The sequence below is a fragment of the Bombus terrestris genome, chromosome 13 (genome assembly GCF_910591885.1).
Source record: "Bombus terrestris chromosome 13, iyBomTerr1.2, whole genome shotgun sequence".
NCBI lineage: Eukaryota > Metazoa > Arthropoda > Insecta > Hymenoptera > Apidae > Bombus > Bombus terrestris.
This window is the reverse complement of record NC_063281.1, coordinates 8229049-8250447: the sequence shown is the minus strand read 5'-3', so window position 1 is coordinate 8250447 and position 21399 is coordinate 8229049.

The following is a 21399-nucleotide window of genomic DNA, read 5'->3' as shown; positions in this document are numbered from 1 at the left end:
AGCTAGATAATTGGAATCGTAATGATGATCACGTGGCCGCGGTTCTCATTAATAGAAGGCATCGTACTACTACGTGACGCTGATAATCGGACGTCACTTGTACGTGGCAGTTGGCTGCTGAAGTTTTACTTTTTATCTCTTTCTATCTCCTTCTCTTCATGGCCAACGATCGCTGGCTTTGCTTCCTTCACGTTGTCCTCGAAAAGTTTATTCTCACGCGTCAGGTGCGACCGAAAGGCGCGCATCGAAATTTTCCAATGCAAATCGGGCGCAATTTCGTCGAATCAGATTATCGAATTTAGATTCGATTGAAACGGGAAATAGAATTACGCGAAAAGTTCCGATCGATCGGCCGGGCAGCCTTTAATTGAGATTAATCCGGATTCTTCCGTGCGCAATTTTCGAAGTGGTCAGCCCACTGTAGTTGCCATAGTCAAAAATACAGTTCCGTATATATACGTTGTAACAATTTTATTTCCAACCAATCAATCGATCGGTAGTTATATTCGCTCGCGGTACATGTGCAGTTCGCTCGAGAACTTGGGGAAAACCTGATGATAATTTACTTTGGTAATAATTACACTGATTACGCGGAGATGAATTATTCGAACAGTGGTCCGGTAAAAATGAAAACAATGACTCAACGGTGGAAAACGTGTAACGAGCAAATTAATTCACGTGGATCGCGTGCTAGCGTGTTATTTGCCTCTATTCACGAACCGTCCGTGTTATCTCAAAAACATCTGTCTATTGTTTGAAAATGTACGGAGCTTCGATTCATGCTTGGTGCTTTCGTTTCGAGGAGACATTTCCTGCGTAATATCGCTGCCATGATTCGCGAATTCCTGAAAACGATAGAGTGAGAAATGAGGGGAATTGGATTCTTCCTACCTTTTTCCACCGCTTCTCCGCCAGAACAAATAAAAGCTAGACAAAAATATATTTCCGTTATCTGGCTACTACACGTTACACGTTTGCCACGGTAATGAGCAATTTTGAAAAAACAGACGGCTAGCTCAACGCATTTAAATATAAATTATATTCTATTATTATATCCAAGCGTCACGGACTTATCTGTTACGTTAACCAAGAGACCATTAAATATAGATACTTTTTTAAAACTGTGATATTTCAAGAGCTTTTGATCCAATGCAAACAACCTCTGGTATTTCCACTAATAATGCTGTTTCTTTTTTTTTTTCGATAATAAAATCTCCTGTTTATATCTGTCTTCTTTTTATCTTAATTCGTATAACGAACATTCCGTATCGTAGTAACCTAATTAGAGGTCAGATTACGTAATAATTGGTCGACCTCTATCCTCTTTCTCTCTTGCATCTTTATGCAAGAACGTAAAGGAAGCGTAGTTAATCCGATAGCGTGTACGCATTGATTGCTTTGTTGACATCGCTCCAGAACATGTAATTGCACATGACTCCTCTCACGTAGAGATAATGCTTTTGATTCCTGGGTGTGATCAAATACGTAGCACAAGTTTATCGTTGATAGATCCGATGTCGATAAAACGTTATCGATCTACGTCCCTTTTTCGACGTCGCTTTGTTCAGCCCGGAAGATCATGAAATCAGAGATGTTTCTTCTTTCTCTTCGTTGTTTTTTCCGTCTCTTTTTTATTCCTTTTAATTATCCCTTTGCGCGGTGCCTTCTTCGAAACGGAGAAGCAAAGGCAAACGGGAGAAACGAGTTAAAAGGAATAACGAAAAGGAGAGAAGAAGGTATCAAAAAAAAGTGTGGAAGACACAGAAAGAGAAAGGATTGCAGGTGGAATTAATTAGCAAAGTCATTGTGATAGAAGTTTATCAATTTTAATTACCCCTGGCTTAACGAACTCTTAATTAGAAACGGAGGCACATAATTAACATCAACGTGGAGTAATTTATTTTTATCGCCAGATAACAGCGGCGAGCATGAGAAGTGCTATGATACGAGATTTACGAACACATCTAACAACAAGTCGAGCTTTCTAAATAGTACGACGATAGCGAAGCACGTTGACTTCGAAGAAGCTTCTCTCCTCCTACGTAGTTGCTCTCTTTCTCTCTCTCTCTCTCTCTCTCTTCCTTGCTAATATCTCGCAGCTGCATTAGCATTTTGAGTGGGCAACCGACATAAATTTATTCTTAGGTTTCCATTAAGTCTGGCGGACAGTTATCCCAAACAGTTTCCTCGGCCCTTCCGCTTTTACGTTTATATCGCGTCCATTTCGTTCCGGAATGAAGGCATTCCGACGGTACCTGTGAATACTTCGTAATAGTTTCTACTTTGATATACGATCGACTTAAACCATGACTGAGAATTTCGCGAATATTTCACGGCTAAAAAAATGGGACGATAAGTATCGGATCCTATTTACGAGATAGCGTATAAATAATTTCGTCTTTACCGTCTACTGTTTTTCGCGGTTCGCATCGATTGCCCGAAGAATTTCCTTGACCCGTCCCGATTTCTTTAAATACTCGAAGAAAAAAAGTTCTCGTCGTTCGAACAAAATACGATCAAAATACGGTTTCATTCTTATCAGAGCAAGATAATTTTTCTCCGCTCACCGATCATAGATGTCTTCTTCAAATATTTTTACCGATACCTACGGCTGATTAGAGACTTTCGGCTCGTCTGAAGGTTAACGAGTCACGTCAAAAATAGAAATGTCGAAAAGGTAGGATGTTACTACGTTACCGATCGTTACTAATGCTAGGGGTTGGTATACTCACGAAGGGTGCGTTGCCTGTATTATCGGCCGAATTCCACCCCTATTTCCCTGGATACAGCCGGGCAACATATCCTGTTGTGCTTCCAGATGTCAGCATCTTCCCCATCAGGAAACGCAGTAGAAAAGACCCGAAAGAAATTGCCCCTTTGAAGGGGCAGAATGAATTCTTCGACATATTCTCTCTCATTAATCAGTTAGCATCGATTCTTGATGTTTTGGAACTAGATCTTTCCATTATTTTTATGTTTACAGATGCAGTGAAAATTATGTCACAAAGGTATTTATGAAAGGCATTATAAAAGGTTGCGAGTCATTATGTCAGCTCGTCGCAACGCCATGGATTTCTTTGACATCGTTTCGTTGAAATGTTTGACAAAGGAGAGCCAAACACAGGTAACCTGGAATGTAATCGCCTTAGCCGATATTACCGGATGTCGTGCCAGGCTCTATAGTACATATTTGCCACACGTAATGATAATCCCATAATGCAAGGATCTGACGGAAACGGCTCAAATACCATAAATGTCAAATATTATCCGCTTGACATGCTCCAAAATCACATTCCTCATTTGCTTCATCGTCGATCTTATATATATCGCACGTCTTTGGCGTAAGGACGAGTGTGTATCGAAGCGAGGAAAAATTTATACGTGTCCCTGAGATTCGACGAGGATCGATAATGGTTTTGTACCTCTGCTTAGTGGAGCGGATCGAAGAAGACGTTCAAGAATTCTCCTGCGCTCTTCGATGAAACCAGGGCGCTCTATTGACCAAAATTTAATGAGATTCGAAAATTTCTCGTCACATTCGCTCGGTGTATAAAAATACATTCTATAAACGACGATACGTGATTAGAGTACACTCTTTTCAGACATCTCCAGTGACGAATTAACCACGCCAAGCGCAACCTACAGAGAAGTACAAAGACTGAAGACCCAGTCATCAAACGACCACAAAAGGGATACAGAAGACAGGTGACACTCGAGGCAAAAATTAATCGCAAGTCTGCGCGCGTGTCACAATAAACAAATGGTAATACAAAGAAACCATTTTGCAAGAGAGAAAATCGTCAAAGATATTTACATATTTACAAAGAAATAGGAGGAGTAGCGGTAAGGATGAACAAGCTGGATAGTAAAGTAGAATAAGATCGAGAGAGAGAAAGAGAGAGAGAGAGAGAGAGAGAGAAGTACCGAGAGGAAGAGGGAACAGTTTCAATTTGCATGATGGCCGTGTGGCTTCGTCAGGATAACTGTAATCTCTCTCGACGTCACGAGAGAAGAGCAAATTTTATCGCAGCCATCCAGAATCGCAGTCAGACGGAAAGACAACCAGGGACCGGAGGTCCTGGAAGGCTTTTGCCAAAGGGGCAAAAGCTCAACCTTTCATATCCATGTTTGCACTGGGCGAAAGCAGCAGCCATGAGGTACGGAAGCCAGAGTCCGCAAGGACGGAAGTAAGTATACATTCGGCCTTTACCGCTCTGTATCAACCTACAGACCTGCCGACCTGTCTGCCTACCAACCTTTTCAAGGCGTAATTAAATGGCGGCGTGCCGCTACGCGACCTTTTCGCGAGTGTGCCTCGGTTGTCTGCGTGTAAACGTGCAATGGAAACGGTGGCACACCGACGGGGCTGAGAAAAGTGCGTTTAATTCCATTTGAATCACACGACCGTGCTGAGAGGAAGAGAGAGGACGAGTGGTGTCGGACCGTGTGGTTTCCCGTTCACTGGAGAATCGACGGACATGTAAGATCTCGTTCAGCCTCTTTCATTCGTTTCCACAGAGATCCGGTGACAAACCGATGTCAAACTCGTTGAGACGGAGCGTCGCTCGAGATTAAACCGGCGCAGCGATGCCATCGTCACACCTGTTTGCCGCGAGATCCTTCGTTGCTTCACACTGCTCTGAAGGCCCGTACGAGATACCGTGCCATCCTTCGCGATAATACGTCAGTTACAGAACGATCAAAGAACAATCTCGCTTCGCTTAAGATCAAAGTGGTGTACGAAACATTGAGATGAACGATCGATCGAATCGATGATCGTTGCAAGGTTTCCGAAGCTTCGTGACTTTTACATTTGACGTCTAATTAATGATTAATCGCAATGAATTGCATGTAATTTCTATTTGTATATGACAAGAAAACGTTCGTCAGCAAGAAACTGTTCATTATCTTCAAAGGAACGAATCTAATATCCATTCGCGTTATATTTCTCTTGAAAATGGATCAGAATGGTGACGAATCCTTCGTTCCTTTCGACAAAGAATTTGATGAAAAGGAAGACGAAAAGAGAGAAAGAGAGAGAGAGAGATGAAAAAAGAAAAAGAACTCTCTTTTCATTTCTCCGCGTGCTCCCTCCTGTCTTCACCTCTGGAAGCAAAACCGATACGGATCCCCACGAGGAGAACTCGAAACATTAAAGAAAGCGCGCGGTTGTTAATGCAAAAATGCAAAGGTATACAATATGACGGGGTCATTATTTGAAAAGTACAGTTGAGCTTCGGCTGGGCCGGGGAGTTGTTTGAGTAATAAAGAGCGAAAGGTTCGCAGGGGCTGTGAGGACCTCGACATCGCAGCCATGCCTTTGATCAACTTACCGGCGTTTCCCCCGACTAAACGCGCGCTGATCTCCCATGAATATGGAGAATCCGTCAGCCGAGATTACACCGACTGTCGACTACGTCATCTAATTGTCGTCTTTTAAGCCTCAGGTGCGATATCGTCGTCGTGCTGCCACCAAATTCCTCGGGCAACGTCATCCGATGCAATTAGATTCACCCATAACGATCGATCAATCCCGATCTAGCCGAATTTCGCTTTATCTCCTCCTGCTTCGATTCGCAAAAGAACCCAACCAATTTTACGAGTTACGGTATACGAATTTTTCGAAAAACAGATCAAAGAGCCCAGTTAGTGCTCAAGTTTCAGTTAGATAACGGAGTTAGTTTATCTCACAGTCGTTGTACATTGTATTCATCGTACGAGCAAAGGATGCAATTTTGGTCCAGTGACTCGAATACCGAGAGAATTCTCTCCCTAACGAGACAATGAATTCGTTTGATAAACAGAAACCGAAAAAAAGAACGCAACGGCTCGTCACATCCGTACGGTTCCTCTGTACATTTGCGTGTGCCGTATGAAGGGGGTGGAACGAGGGGGTGAACGAAAACGAAAAAACAATCGCACAGGCGTCATTCCTTTACCAACGATGACTACGAGCACCAGAGTATGCACGGTTAAGAGCACCTTCGACTCTTTGAAGCGTTCTCCAAGTGGATAAAATAACTGTGGGGCGTGCGTGCGCGGGGGTGGTAGTTCTGGAGGCCGGCATAGATCAAAGCTAAGCTGCGGGGGTGACCGACGACCTACCGAGAGAATACCGACTCGCGACTCTCTCTCTCTCTCTCTCTCTTTCTCTGTCTTTTTCTCTGTCCTTCCCACTTCTGTAGCTTTATTTCGTCGGGTCTCGTCCTTATTCGTCCCGTGCATTCGCTTGCACTCCAGCTCGTTCAAGTGGCATCGGCTCTCGAGAATCGAGAAAGGAATAAAGAACGGTCGCGGCCTCATGCGTAAAACGATGCTACTGCAAACAATCCCCCTCCGATTTGTTTAGGTATAACAATCTGTCTCACCCCATCAGGAAGACCCTCTTCTTCTTCCACCTCCTTCTCTTGCTCCTCATCCTCGTTTCGTTTCCTTTTCAATCTACATGCACTTCCAGAGCTTCAGCCAGTCGACCGACTGACCAAACGACTTTGAACTTCTATTTCGACGGAGCCTCGTTTCTTTCTCGCCAGAACTTAATTATCCTTTTTTGTCTTCTTATCAAGGAAAGTTGGTGGCACGTAGAATTTTCTGCCAGAATTTCAGACCGGATAAGATCGAGTACGGGCTAGAGATGAAAATACCCTCGTTCCCCTTCTTCCAGAACGTCTACGATTCACGCTGTGATCGAATCTCATGACACGTTGGATACCCAGGACTGATTAGCTGTTATCGTAATAATAGGTGACGTGACGTGTATGCGGAGATCTCCGCTCGGAGGGTTGAAGTCCATTGTCTTTCGATTGGGTGTCCTTTTCCATCGTCGCTTTGGCCTGCCAATTCTTCCCGGTACACCGAGGCGTGCTCGATCGGGTCTCCATAGAAAATCGAAAAAAGCCTTGAGTACATTTCTGCGTGCTGGCTTCCCTATTCGTTGCCAATCGACCAACGATTTTACTCGCGAAAGGAAGGAGGAACGCGGAAAAAGAAGAAAAAAGGAAGGAAGCGAGGGAAAAACACAAACGCTCTCTCTGTACTCGTGTCAACTGTTGTCGTCGTTCCTATATAACGGAAACGCTTCAAAGGGAACTCGATTGTCCCTCTTGGATGACAATTTATCTAATTGCTATCGTTTTCTATGCGCTGCCAGTTACTTTTGTTTCCGTGGTCCGCGGCGTGGATCTTTCATCTCTCTTATGTTCGCGAAGGGTGTTACCAAGTGGAGAATCTCTTGCTTCGGGGTTGAAGTGTCAGGATCGGTAAAACAATAAACCGCCGCTATTACTTTTGCCGGATAATCAGCCAATCACGGAATCGGCGTCGTTCGTGATCCTCTTAAGGGCGGCTTTTCGAGAGCGAACGAAGCTCGTTATCGCGTCTTAATCCGGGCAAATCCTTTCAACTTTCAGCCGTGTCTACGCTTTTCCAACCTAACTCGAGGATTCCTCTGTAAGCAAGCTGTCTTTCTTCGTCTCTTCCAATTTCTCTTCCATCGCTCTCGTTTCTTCCGCCAGAGAATCTCGTCCGGTGCCTGCGTTTCCTTGCTCCACCCTGGATCCTCCCTTCGACTTCTCTCCTCCGTTCTTTATCTTCCCTGGCCAACTTAACTGTGCGATTATTCCGTTTCGTCCGCGTCGAGCAACATGGCCGGGTTGCATCAACCAGTGTCATGGAAATTAGTGGACTAAGGTAAACGCCGAGGTTAAAACGTTTCGTGTCAAGGAACCGTCGACGAGGAAACGGATAACGTCGAAAACGCGATAAACACGTCGACTTAATGGAAGGGAAGACAATTAAAATTGGTCACTTAGCGCGGCTTTAAAATTCAGTTTCCGAAGATTTATGAAATGGAGGAACTAATATCCTGACTAGCTATTGCGAAAGAAAAGCACAAGCGTAACTTTCCTGGAAAGCAAGCTTTCAAGTTTTGTTTATTTTCTCGTCTTTTTTTTTGTTGCTTTTTGCTTTTTTCGCGGACGAAAACCATCGCTCAGCCAACAGAGGTTAAAATGGAGGCTGCGATGCGAACAAACCTTAGGCGTGGAAGAGGGTTCGCAGCAGCAGAGGCAACAGCAGTGCCAGAGGCCGGTTCAGGGGTTGGGTGTGAAGAAGGAACGCCAAGGGATAGGAACGGATGGAGAATGGATATGGGGGGATGAAACACGGGGTTGGCTAGATAGATGGGCTGCTGGATGGTTGGCTGCTTAGCCAGTAGGTTCCTCATTACCGAGAACGCTCTATTCACACCTTCTCTCGAGTTCTAGGGATGTCTACGAACAACGTTCGATCTCGTGCTCCCACGTTTCTCATTTTCCTCCTCTTTCTTCTTGATTCTTTAGCTTTTTACATATCAATTGCGTACATATGTCGATATATCATTAAGGATGGAAACATTATCGATCTCATTAAGATTCAGATACAACTTTCTTTACAATACTCTATCCCTCTCAGCTGCGTTCTGCGTTCTAAAAAAATTCAAGAAATGTTTTTACATTCTATCCCTTTGTTCGATTCTTCTATAGTTCTTCAACACTCAAAAGATTAATGGATTGAAAATTAACTTAAATGAAAAGAATCGAATCGAACTTTTACAACGCTTAGTTCGTCCGAGTCTCGAGTTCGTAGATTTGCTCGCCATTAACGTTTCTTTGGCTTAAGCTTCAGACATTTCCAACTCCGAATCGCAGCCATTGCTAACAAGAAAGTTCAGCCTCTCCATCTAATTCGGTTGAATGTACCATTTCACACAATACCTCTTTCTCTTTCACTCTCTTGCTCTGTCTGGTCTGATGAACTGACAAACCGTGCCGTTCCGCTGTGCTTCATATACCACTCGATAGTGTTATAATGCACGGACAAGAGAAAACCGGCAACTTAAGACGAATGTCAAGTGCAAATAGCTTTCAAGCTGAACGATATGTACCGCGTAAGTTCCCGTCTCGTTAGCAAGTAGTTAAGTCAAAGATTACACAGAACGCGAGAACGAAACTTGGACGTTTTCATCGTTCCATCGCAAGTTCATCGTTCTGCTAGAGACTATGATCATCTAATTTCCAATTGAATTTGAAGTGGTATGTAAATCGGCGTTCTCTCCATACCCCATTTCTCTCGCGCCTGTCAGGGCGAAACGGGAAGGGTGGAAACGCGGTCGCCGATCTACGGTCATCTGAACGAAAAGAAGGGTCCGACAGGGCGAAGTAACCAGATGAGCGTAAAACCGTGTGTGCCGAAGGGCAAACATTGACATATGTCCGCGTTAAACCTAACCACAAAACTCGAATCCAACTTCTCCCACGCAAACAACTTTTCCCCTTTAAATCACCTTAGCCTTTTTTATCGAAAATCCTTTTCTGGAGTTTGCGTCGGATTCGCGTCGACATTCTTGATTCCTCTTCTTCGATATCGTCCATTTTCTCGATTCAGACAGCATATAATATAGTCTTTACTTTCTCATGCATATTTAAGAATACGTTTTTGTCACGATTAATATCTGAGTCATAATTAACATAAGTTAGAGTACTTAATTTTGGGCTATTTAAGATGCGCATTCTATATTTTATACTGTTGAGGTTATTCGGTGTATAAAGAGAGAAAAACGCGTGGATAAAGTGTAAGGTACAAAATATATATATTTAATTTAATAGTGAAGTGTAATAATAAGTAGGAATACAATTTGAGCTGGTCCAGATCCACACGCTAGCAGTGTTACCTTATAACTGAAAAACCCCGAAGCCAACGTCGCCTGTCTACTGTTTATGGTCTGCCTTCCTGCTATTCTTTTGTCTATTTGCTGTCGATGGCTTCAGCGCTTGAGAAAACTGAAAAGACCAGATGTGGAGTTTTCGTAGAAGTGGTGACCACTTCAACATATACGATACATATTAGGTCATCTCATAAGTTCGTGCCGTTTTTCGAGCGGTTATATATGTTAAGATTGTTTACATATCTTTCAGTTTCATGAAAAAATGTAATTCCCCTCTCGTTCTACAACTTCTTCCCATTTTTCTGGTAGGGCCATTATTCCGTCTCGATAAAAGTTCTCTTGTTCTTCTTTAAAATATGAAATGTGTACACAAAAGTCGGCACGAACTTATGGGATGACCTAATATTATCGATGGTCTCTATCGTGTGAAATATTGAATATATAAATTAAGACCAAGTATCTACTCTAAAATCAAGTAACAGGGATCAAACTTTTGCGAGACATCCGCGATTAGAAGATATCCTTTGATGGTTAAGTTTATTGGAAATAAAAATTAATGGATCAGAGTGTAACGTTAAATTTATATCGCTGCTAAAGTAATCGTTTTCTTTTCTAAAAATCCAGAGATCAAGTAGGATGGTACACGCAGCTGAGACGCATAGAATTTAGGCAAACGGTATTTGTGTCGTGGTCGCACAAAAGTTTCGAAAAACGTAAACGGGGTCAGGAGGATCGCCTTTATGCTCTAATACCACAACGCTTATATACCAGAGCGTCATGGAAATGGGGTCGTTCGACGTAAGTGTATTTGCTCTTAATACCCAGCCAAAGCCAAAGTATTAGTAGCATTAGGCAGATAATCTGCGTATCCTTTCAGTATCGTCAAATCTGCTTGTTGTTGTTGTCGCTGTTGTGTCGACGTTTCAGTATCGGAAATGGAGACTGCAAAAGAGTTGCGATACTGGAACGAGGGAAATTGTTCGACGAGCACAGTCGCATTAGATGTCGAAATCGATGAAGCGCGTGGACCAAGAAACCCTTTCGAGAATTTTAAGAATCTTTTCGTCGAACGAGCTACCGCAACCGTATATTCAACCGTAGCAACCAACGAGAGTTACAATCTCAAAGAAATTCCCCCCTCCCAAAAAAACCAACAATAATCCTTCATTAATCAGCCCCTGAAAAAAAAACCTCATCGCGTCTATTTTATTAATTCCTCTCGTATGAACTTTCGAGAGTATTAATCCTTAATAATAGTATCCTTTGATATTAAATCTCTCGAAAGAACTCCCTTTGTACACGTGCAAGAGTGTTCCATCTACGAAGTTAATAACCGAATATCTCGACGCATTACAACAGATTAGGATTTTAGAAGCAATAAAAACCTTTTCTAATTTTACATTAACAACGTCAAACTCAACACCTAGTATCATCGTCTGTTCGAGAATTTGCACCTAAAGGTGTGTCGTTTTATCCGATTAATTGCATCGATCTCGCGATGAAATCGGGTATCGTCACTTATCCTTAGAACGAGGAAGCATGAAACCGAAGCAGACGTTTACAACTGCGTGTTTAGAAAGGCTGTCGGCCCTTGTCATCGTCATTGAAGATCCGTAGGGATTCCCCCTAGGTAGCTACGGGCATCACGGGAGCGCAAGGTCGGTGAGGCTTCATACATGGAGATTTCACGAGCTTCAGCGCTGTTCCAGTCGGATACACGTGTATCGTACGCGTGTGTACGCACGTATCAGAGGAACAGCAGTACGAATCATCGGCCTATAACCTTCACCTATCTTCCGTGGCGGGTTTCGTAAGGCCGGCTTAACTATTTATAGACCGTTTTTACGCCCCATTGGCGTGCAACCACCAATTTTTCCGCCGATGTTTTCAATGTTACGTTTCGGGATCCCTTAACGCGCTAGATCTTGAATAAAAGCGACCGCATTTCGCATATTTTTTGGACAAGCGATACAGAATGAAATGGCATTATCAGGATTGAAACAATGTTGTGAAGTAAGTGAAAAGCTGCGTTATAAAATTTATCAAGTTTGTCACGTAGTCTGAAACACGCGACGAATGTTTTTTCTCTTTGGAAACGCAGTAGGAAAATTGTATTGTTCCGTGCAGTAATTTTCGGTGAATTCTTTTTGACCCGCGACTCGCCGCTATCGAGTGTTTTCATCGAGATGGAGAATTTATTTTCCAAATTCCTGTGATCGCAGAAGAGTCTGTGACAAAGACCAATTGCCGCGGCGGCAGTACGCATGGAACGATGGTGGGTACCTGTCACGCCAGGAGATCGCGTTCTATTTATTTTCATAGAGCCCCTGTCTCCATCTCTCTCTCTCTCTCTCTCTCTCTTCCATTTTCCCACTCCCACTCTCGATTTTTTTTTTTCAAATTTCAAGCGCTCGTGTCACTCAACCGCAGTTTTCCGCACTCTTTAACAGCGAACAATCGTCCTGTCACGGCAATACCACCGCTCCGGAATTAATCGAGATTGAAAAAGTTTGATCTCGCTTTGACGTATAGCGATTCGTTCTTCGACCAACGTGATATCGATTTCTAATGGCGAAGAAGTGGGTCATCCTCCTTCGCCGAAAATCGTCTATCTATAAAATAAGAAAGAAGTAGCCAGATTGCAAATCTTATTTTCTCTCTGAAAAAGAAATTATATTTCTTTAATATCAAAAAGCCATGCATGTAACGTGTACAATATAAATAAAAAATGATTGGAAAGCGATCTTGTACTGCGAATCGTTAACAAAAGACCGAGGGTCTTTTCATGCTTCCCATTGGATTAGCCATTTCAACCCCCGCGATAATATAGATACAAAATCTTCGGCGCAGACTCAAGAGGCCGTGCACTTGTGCATCTCCGGGACATTATAATGCCCGCATTGTGTGTTATTTTATAGGCTAGATACATATGGATGGATACACGAAGGAACATACTTAAAGGCGGGTCTGATTGAAGGGTGAGGATGAAACAGCATTTGGTACACAGAGGAGCACGCTTTTTGTGCCAACAGCTTGCCACTTTGCTTCTAAATCGGGACTATCTCATTGTCCATCCAGTTTGTAGATCATCGATGGCCGCCCTATAGCTGAACCTCTTCTGTCCCATCGTTATTTCCCCCTAAAAAAGATACAACGAAAAGTCCAGATCTTACGCGACCGATTTTGCATTCTCCTTGAAACGAGAAACACGACTCTTTCTTTATTTCGTAAATTGGTCGATCGAAACTTAACGGCGAAACCCAATTGTTAAAAGAAAGTTTTCGAAAAAACGAAGATGTGACATCAGCCTGAAACAGAAAGGAAGAATCAAGGGTGAAAATTGTGTAGCCATGTAAAGATGGGAATATCGCGGGGTGAAAACGGTGCCCCCTCACGCATTTCCACGCGCAGACACACACACACACACACAGATACAGAGACAGGGGTGTGGCGAGGCATCCCTCTAGAATTGGCGAGATTTCAGTGTCTGCTCGAAATCCACCCCTTCTATTCCCTCGTGTTCCTCTTGCTGGTTTCTGCTCTTCCTGCTCCTCCTCCTCCTCCTGCGCTGCTCTGCCTCCTCTCTTTACCCCACGAAATCCCCGTCGGGCGTGTCATGCACGTTGTATTGTTGTATTGTCGGGTGCAATCTCGCTAAGCGTTTCACAGGGACACAGGAATCCCTGGTGCGCGTTAACCTGTCCACCCACGTCACGCACATCCCGCACAACACCGCAGAAGCGTGTACACGTATCGCGACACGCGCTTAGACTGCTTGATTTCAAGAATCTGGTCCACCCTTCGAGCAGAAAGGCCTTTTTGTTCTTTTGCGTGCACCCGCAATCGGCGCGAACCGTGACGTCGCTTACATTTCTTTTTTTTTTCTCCCTCCTTTCATCCCTTTTTTTACGGTCGATTGTTTCCCTGCTTCGTCGATGATCGTGCTGGCTGATGCTCCTCTCTATCCATATCCTTCTACTTCGTTCTTCTTTATTCTGCCTCTTTCTCATCTTCCTTTTTATCTTCTAGTTCGTATCTCTGTCTTCTTTGGCAGACTTTACCTCTTCTTTCAGAAGGTTGCGGATTTTCTTTTAAATGGAACAGGTGACGCATCATCGTTCGTCGTGGCTGGACCGCAGATTTCTATTTTTATATGATTTACAAAAATATATAAAATATCCGAAACACAGTACTTTTATAATATTAGGTTGTCCGAGAAGTGTCTTTCTTTTACAGACGCGTCTTTTATAACTATGTATCTTTATACAAACATGAAACCTAATCTATCGAACTTTGTGATCTTTATTTTGATAGAACAAAATCGATCATACGTAATTCGATAAAATAATATAAAACGGAAAGTGTTGTGCATCCATTATTTCCTTATAAAACGAGGGAAACTTTTCGAATGACCTAATATAAATTTGCATAAATATCTGCGTCGTAGTCACCAAGAAATATCAAGAAACAATATCGTTAAAAGTATTCTGGATTCTTTCGGCGGGAGTATGAAACAAGAGGTGAAACACGATCGACGGGTCATTGGATTATCCAAAACGCGATGGGGAAGCCGGTTTAACTCTTACGTGTCAATCGCAGGAGGCATTAAATACCGATCGACGGTCTTTGCTCGTTTCAGCCCCCGGTTAATCCCGCGCTGGCTCCCCCGGATTCACCCCCGTCGCTGTTATTAAATTAAATTGGACCCTAAAATTGCCGCGCTCTTCCGCGTGACAAAGAGACCGTGGCCGCTCTTCACTCATTTTTCGTATCATTGATTTATACCAGCAAATAAGCACCTGTTATTTTGATTGGACAACAACCATCGATAAGCCTGTATACCCTCTATTCCTCTTCCACCATAGTCGACGATACGTTCGATTAATTGAAATAGTACCGTCGCTCGTTCGAGTCGTCAGCTTTTTCTGCTTTTTACCCCTTTTTCGTCCATCAAATTCGCGGGCACAAATTTCACCGATCTCCACGTTATGACAGACAATTATAATGATACTAATAGAAAAAAAAAAGAAAAGAAAAAAACGTAAAAAGAACATTTTTTTTTTTTCTCGCGCGCTACGTTTTTCCGGCTTTTTCATCGTAATCCAGTTCAACGAACGAAGCATCGGGGGACCATGTTCATTCAAAATTTTGAATGAACCCATCTTCGTTCGAAGGTAGACCGTAGAAACGTAAACGAGCCGCACTAAACAGATAATCGTTAATCCATTAGATTATTATGGGAATTAGTGAAATGAACCGTGACTCAATTTATTGGTCATAATCTCGACTACGCCTCCCATTGTCGTTGGTGCGCGTTGTTGTTGCGGATTGCCGTCGACAGTCGGGGTCCTTTAATCTGGCTTGGCCACTAGCGAAGTCTACGCCGAAGAATGTCGGTTTCCTTTAGCGTCAAGACGAGCCTTGTAGATGCTGGTGGCGATCGTTTCCCAGCTTTGCCGCTTTTGAACATGTATACAAGCACAGGATCTCGCCATTGATACCCACGCTAACATCGGGAACGCCTGGTTTCTTTAATTGACGTTGAAACCTCGAGTATTTCCAAACGACAATACGAGGCTCTACTCCTTTCCCTTCGCTGTAAATCTCTTTCGATTTAAAATAGTTTCCTCTCTACGCAGCATTTCGACGAAATGGCTACGAGCCTGTATGGTTTCTCCGCAATTACGATTTTCCTACATTTTACGTCACTTAGCTTGGTAAGGCTTACATAATCTTAAAATCTTGGAAACGTTGTTGGAATACGTAAGTCATCACACTGAGGCATTTCATTATAGTCGAACGCTTCGGCGTATTCCGCGAGATAATTAATCCATGTACTATTAAAATAAGTATATTTTCCTTTATCGTACGACTTTATAGTATGAAAACCACTATAAAGAAAAATACACAACAGATCAACCAATTCTTCTTTTTCCAAAATTCTACTTTTCATGAATGATTAAAAAAATACACTGTTCGAAACGATCAAAAGATCATTACTATGAATAATACGACAATCGAACGGATATTGTATGAAAGAAGAAATCTTGGGGATATTTCATAAGGTAACTTTAAATAAGTTAGCTTTAAAACAATTATTTAAAAAATTTGTACAAAATTGGATATGAAGATTTATAGATGGTTAGATATAAAGATGCAGGGAGAAGGTGAATAAAAGATTGTAAAAATACCATAAAGACGATCGTTACGGTTGCACGATTTTACCATAGCAGGAAGGGAAAAACTGAGGGAAAGAAAAAACAGACAAACGGGAGTCAAACAGAACACGTTCGTTCAGCTTCAGAGTTCCGCTTCCTGAATCGGTGTCCGGTCCATTGAAGATTTTCAGGATGTTCGTTCGGGCTGGAAGCAGGTATGAAGCCGGTGCAGACACAATGGTGGCTGTTACTATGCTCTCCTGGCGTCTCAATGGGTCCTTATTATCGCCACTGTCGAAACAAGTTTCAGGAACACATTCGTTCGTCATTCATTCGTGTGTCGGTTTGGAACTCGCCGCCTCCGCCGACTAAAAACGAAAAGAACGGGAAGGATGAAACAAGCGTTCCTTTTAAATACGTAATCTCCGTGTGGCGGCGCAATAATTGAATCGTACACTGGCCAATTCTGGCTCGGACTCCACGAAATAATAGAGGATAATAGTCTGTCCCGCCGCGGTGTTGATTTTTTTTAGATACAAAGATGCTCCGAAACACATCTTGAAGCGTTTTACAAAAATATGGAAACGTGGAAATATCGACAAATATTAGAATTAATATTGCATAGGAGAAAGTCTCACAAGACACAAAATTTACAGTGAATTTTAAAATGATTTTTACACGATGCGATACGAAAAAGATTTGAGCCAGTTTGTCAATTGTTATTGCACCTAACGCAATAATTAAAAACTACTGACTATGATAAACTGATATATAAATAAGCCAAATAAGTTAAATAGCTACAATAACAACAATATATGACGTCAAAAAATATATCACATTTTAGTAATAGAAGAGTGCTAGCTCGGTCATTCTGAATTTCCTTTAATCGTTTTACATTCTGTAAGAGCTGTACACTATTTGCAATATAGTATAGTATTTGTCTATAGTATTTGTTCTCTTTCACTTTCTTTATAATCAATCGATATATTCCAGACTACAACCTAATTTCCATTAAGTGGAAAAATCAAGAGTCACCGATTGGCAAAGAAACACGAAAGAAGGCAAACCCCCGTGAAATCAACGCACGATCGCAACGCATTACCGATTAATTACCGCGTCCTCGCTTCATCCTCTCGCCTTGACGGCGCGCGACGTTCCTCTTCTCCAGCCGATGTCGGCTGGTTTGCCCGGCTATTTCCGGTTCGATGACCTTACCGCTGCGTCGTCGGCGGTTGGTCCGCGGCTCGGCTCGCAAAGGGGTAGCTGGTTAATTATCCAACGAAAGTGGACTAAAGAGAGAGGGATGGCGGGTCGCATTCAGCAGCGATCAGAAGAGCGCAGCAAAAGCGAGAGCAGGGAAAAATGGAAAGGCGTGGAAGACAGGAGAGTGGGAGACAGAGCGATGCAGGAGAGAAAGAAGGAGAAAAAGGCGAGACGGAGAAAGAGAAAAAGATTCGCCTCATAAACACTTGGAGTGTGACACGATGGTGTCGAGTGCACACATCAAAGCGTTGGTGCAAGGGGCGTAATCTCGTGCCAGCTCGTTGCAACGCTGGCTGCTCTCGATGCTAGGCCGCAGGAGTAAAGGAAATAGACAGAGGACCAGTGACAGACAGGACGAAGACGACCAGATTGTTTGTCGCTTTGTTTGATTTTACATTCACGGAGATAGCTTTCACTTACGCAGCGCGGACCGAGATTAAACAGATTCGAAAATGTGCCCGGCACCCTCGGCGACGACCTCCCGGTGCAACCCTCTTACCCTAAGACCACCTTCCCAACCCTTTCACGTTGGATATGCGTGACACGCTGCGTGGATCGTAGAGCGCGATTATACTTTTCTTCTCGCTCGGTCTAATTTGACCTATATTCGTTTAATTAAATCGTAACCGGTCGCATGACCCGTGACGATTAAACTTCAGCCGAAGTGTGAAACGGTTTTTCTCCAGAGGAAAATTGTACGGTTTATTTCCATCTTTCACGACATTTCGTTTATTCGTTCTTGCCGCTGGTTTTCGAATAATTTATGGGAAGGCTTGATGGTTTAAACTTTATAGCCGATGGTAATTGTTGTAATCGCTGTCAGATAATTAACCCAAAAAACAGCGACAGAAAATTGCATACTACTTATAGTATTCGGTATCGCAAATTAAAGGAGAAGTCTATTTAAAACTGTAACCAACGACAAAATTTTCTGCCTACGGCGAAGATCGTTTCTCGAACCCCCCACGCTGTTCCTGTTTGATTTCGCGACAAGAGGGGCAAACCGAAGATAGACGTGTAATGAGGAAGATAGCTGTTGGAGGAGACGAACGTTGGAGGCAACGACGCAAGGTGGAGGTGGAGGGTAGAGAAGTAGCAGTAGCAGAAGGGCGGAGGAGGTGGTTGGACGAATCGATGGCACTTCGCTTGAGCAAGAATCGAGAACGAAGGTGCCGTGGTAGCGAGAAATGGAACCCTTCACACTTGCTGCCGTGGCTCGAAGCGGATCGTCATTATAATACCAAACGTTCCTTTTTCTTTATTTTTTCTCTCTTCGACGATTCCCCGCTCGTTAAGTCGGGGCGCACGCAAGAATTCGCACACTCGACCACTTCCTTCGCCATTTCCAATCTATATACACCGGTATATAGATATAGGTATCTGTATGTATACATATCTTTCGACGTTTCTTCGTGCACCTCGACACTTCTGTCTATCTAACTGTATACGATCTGCAATCCAATTTGCTTCCCAACTTCGCGTTATGACACAATAAACTTTGATTATCATGATATCCGGATCGTTTCTGGAAACTCCAGCCAACAGGCAGGAGCACGTCATTATAACGCGCTCGGTTCCTCGTTAGCTCACCAGACGAACCTTTTTCACGACGATGATCTACCACGATTACTCTGGATGGAATTTTTCCATTAGCCGGAATACGGGGCGCGTAACCCGTCAGCTTGAAGAACACAGGCAAAACGAGAAATTGAAACGAATTTCGCGTTCGCGAGTGGCGAATGTGTTTTTTTTTCCTTGTGCGCCCTCTACGTAGCCCTCTTCAATCAAAATCATAGAGAGGGTAAATTAATTAAAATAACCGAGATGGCTGTTCGGTGCAAATTTCGCATCGATTCTTTACTTTTCTTCCTCCTGCTCCTACTTTCTACTTTCTCCCTTTTTCGAGTTTCATTAAACACGTCGATAAAATGAACACGCAACAGTGAGATCGTGCTTTGTTATCTGGTGAAAGGGTCTCGAAGCAGCGTGTCACATGATAACAAAAGGAAACGGTGCCACCTTTCATCACCTTCTTTTCCCAATCCACCCTCCACCATCCGAACATCGCTACGTATTCCGTTTAGTCGAGCGATTCGAGTCGAGCGATTCGGGATGAATCGAGCGACTAGCTTCGTACGCGTCCCCCTTCGCGTTTTACGTAGGCGTCGAACCGTGTATAACGATCGACTGGAACACAATGATCGAGGAAAGGGAGAAGCCTGGATTCCCCGTCGTTGACACCTGATACCACGTAATTAGATGGGCTATCCGTAGCTTTAGGGGCTGGAAAGTTCAACGATCAAAATGTAACTACGGAATCGAAAAATATGGTTCCTCCGATTACCACATTTTTCACTCTTTTCTTAATATATACATAGAACCGGTCGCTTATTTCTACTTTTTTTTCTCTACTCAAAATTGCACGATTTTTTCCTCCCCTAAATTTCTACCTCGAATTTCGTCCAAGCGTTGTTTAAATCCCACAATATATCACGAGAATCTACAAAACGCTTCCATGGAGATCAGCCATTTTTTTTCTCCTCTCTTCTCTTCTCAAACACGATAGTCGGACGAACGAAAATTCTGCTACCCGATGCGGTATTTCGAAGCGTGTAAATTCAGTCGACTGAATTCTTTCATGAACCCCGTAACGAGCCAGGCGTGTACCGGCGATCCGTGCCACAATGACATCGCGGCCGGGGACGGTGTAATACTACTGTACACACCGATACAGGACAATCTATCGAGGGATGAAGAGTGTAATGAAGAGGTGTTGAACCGTATCCCATAAACCCCCATCGTCGCGAGAACCAAGGGTCTCTTTGCATAATAACTTACAGTTTGCTCATCAGTTACGGGTTTTAACCAATTACGAGGATATTAATAGGGGAAGTTCGGCGGGGGTAGCTGGGTACAATCGTATGTCCCAAAACATAGGACACACGGGGGATGAGACGCATTTTACGTAGCTTTATATTATATCGTTCGCATCAAGGGATTCTCGTGCGTCCCGCGGTGTCGCATTTTCCCCTGATCGGGAATATTTGCTTGCCTACCTTGATATTTGCCTGATATTCTGTCTCGTGACGCCATTCAATATTTTATACTATATTTTATACTATATTATAGTCTATGTATTTAATATCCAATAACCTTGCAAATTTTATTAAATAAAAGTGCTACTTTCTCAGTTTGAAAGTGATGGAAAATTATAAAACGACGAAATTCTTTTGGACGGAAACAGGAAACGCGAAATCTTTCGTGAATACCGATTAATCTGACGCGAGGAATGCAGGTAGCGAATTCTCAAACGATTTCACGGTTCTACGGATTTAATACGGCGCGTTTTCCTTTTTTGAAGGGCCGAGCCGAAAAACCGGAATCGCGGTAGAACGAGTCAGCCGTAGAAGGGAAGGGCAGAGGCGGTTAGTTTTGTGGTCCCCAATGATCGTCGACGGGGAAGTTTTTCATCTAACTCTCGGTAGCAACGACTCCTGGAACAGCGTGAAGCCAACTCCAGGTGTTAATAATCCTTCTCTAATTGTCATACCTCCGGCCCCGGATAATTCCCATTAAACGCCGCTAAATACTTGTTTGTATACAACCCCCGCTGATCGACGAGACTCTTTTACACCTTTCTTAAAAGGTAACGACGGACTTCCCGTCGCTTTTAGGAAGCACCGTTTGTAATCGACATAGAATGAAGGTGCAAACTCGGCAGTGGTAAATGTTATACAACTTACCGTCCCATTTGAAAAATGTTCGTACTGTCCACATTTTTCTCTACTAAAAGAAGTCAACCATATTATTTAGTTAAAAAGTATTCGGACTCTAAAACTAATTAAACACTATACGATTTTCGTTTCTCGTTTGCAAAAATTTAACAACATCCAAATTTTTCTCTTCGCTAAAATGGTCAGCTGATTCTCTGTTCTATTTAATTAAAAATAAATAAATTCCAGTTCTAAAGCTAATCAAATAGAATAAAATCGTCGTTTGAGAAAATTTAACATTACTTAAATTTTTTTATCATTTTTTTATCAAGATGTCAATTAATTCTATATTGTGTTTAATTAAAAAAAGGGAAGTTTAATTCGATATATAAATCTCATCAAATGATCGAAACGTTGCGTGTTCCTGGAACTACAATAATCCACGTCGTCTAGTATGAATGCAATTTTACAAGACAACCCCGAAACACGAAATTCCTTGTTGATACGTACACGTCGAACGAGGCATACTATAAGGGTGGCACCGTAACGACCGGTGGTGTTT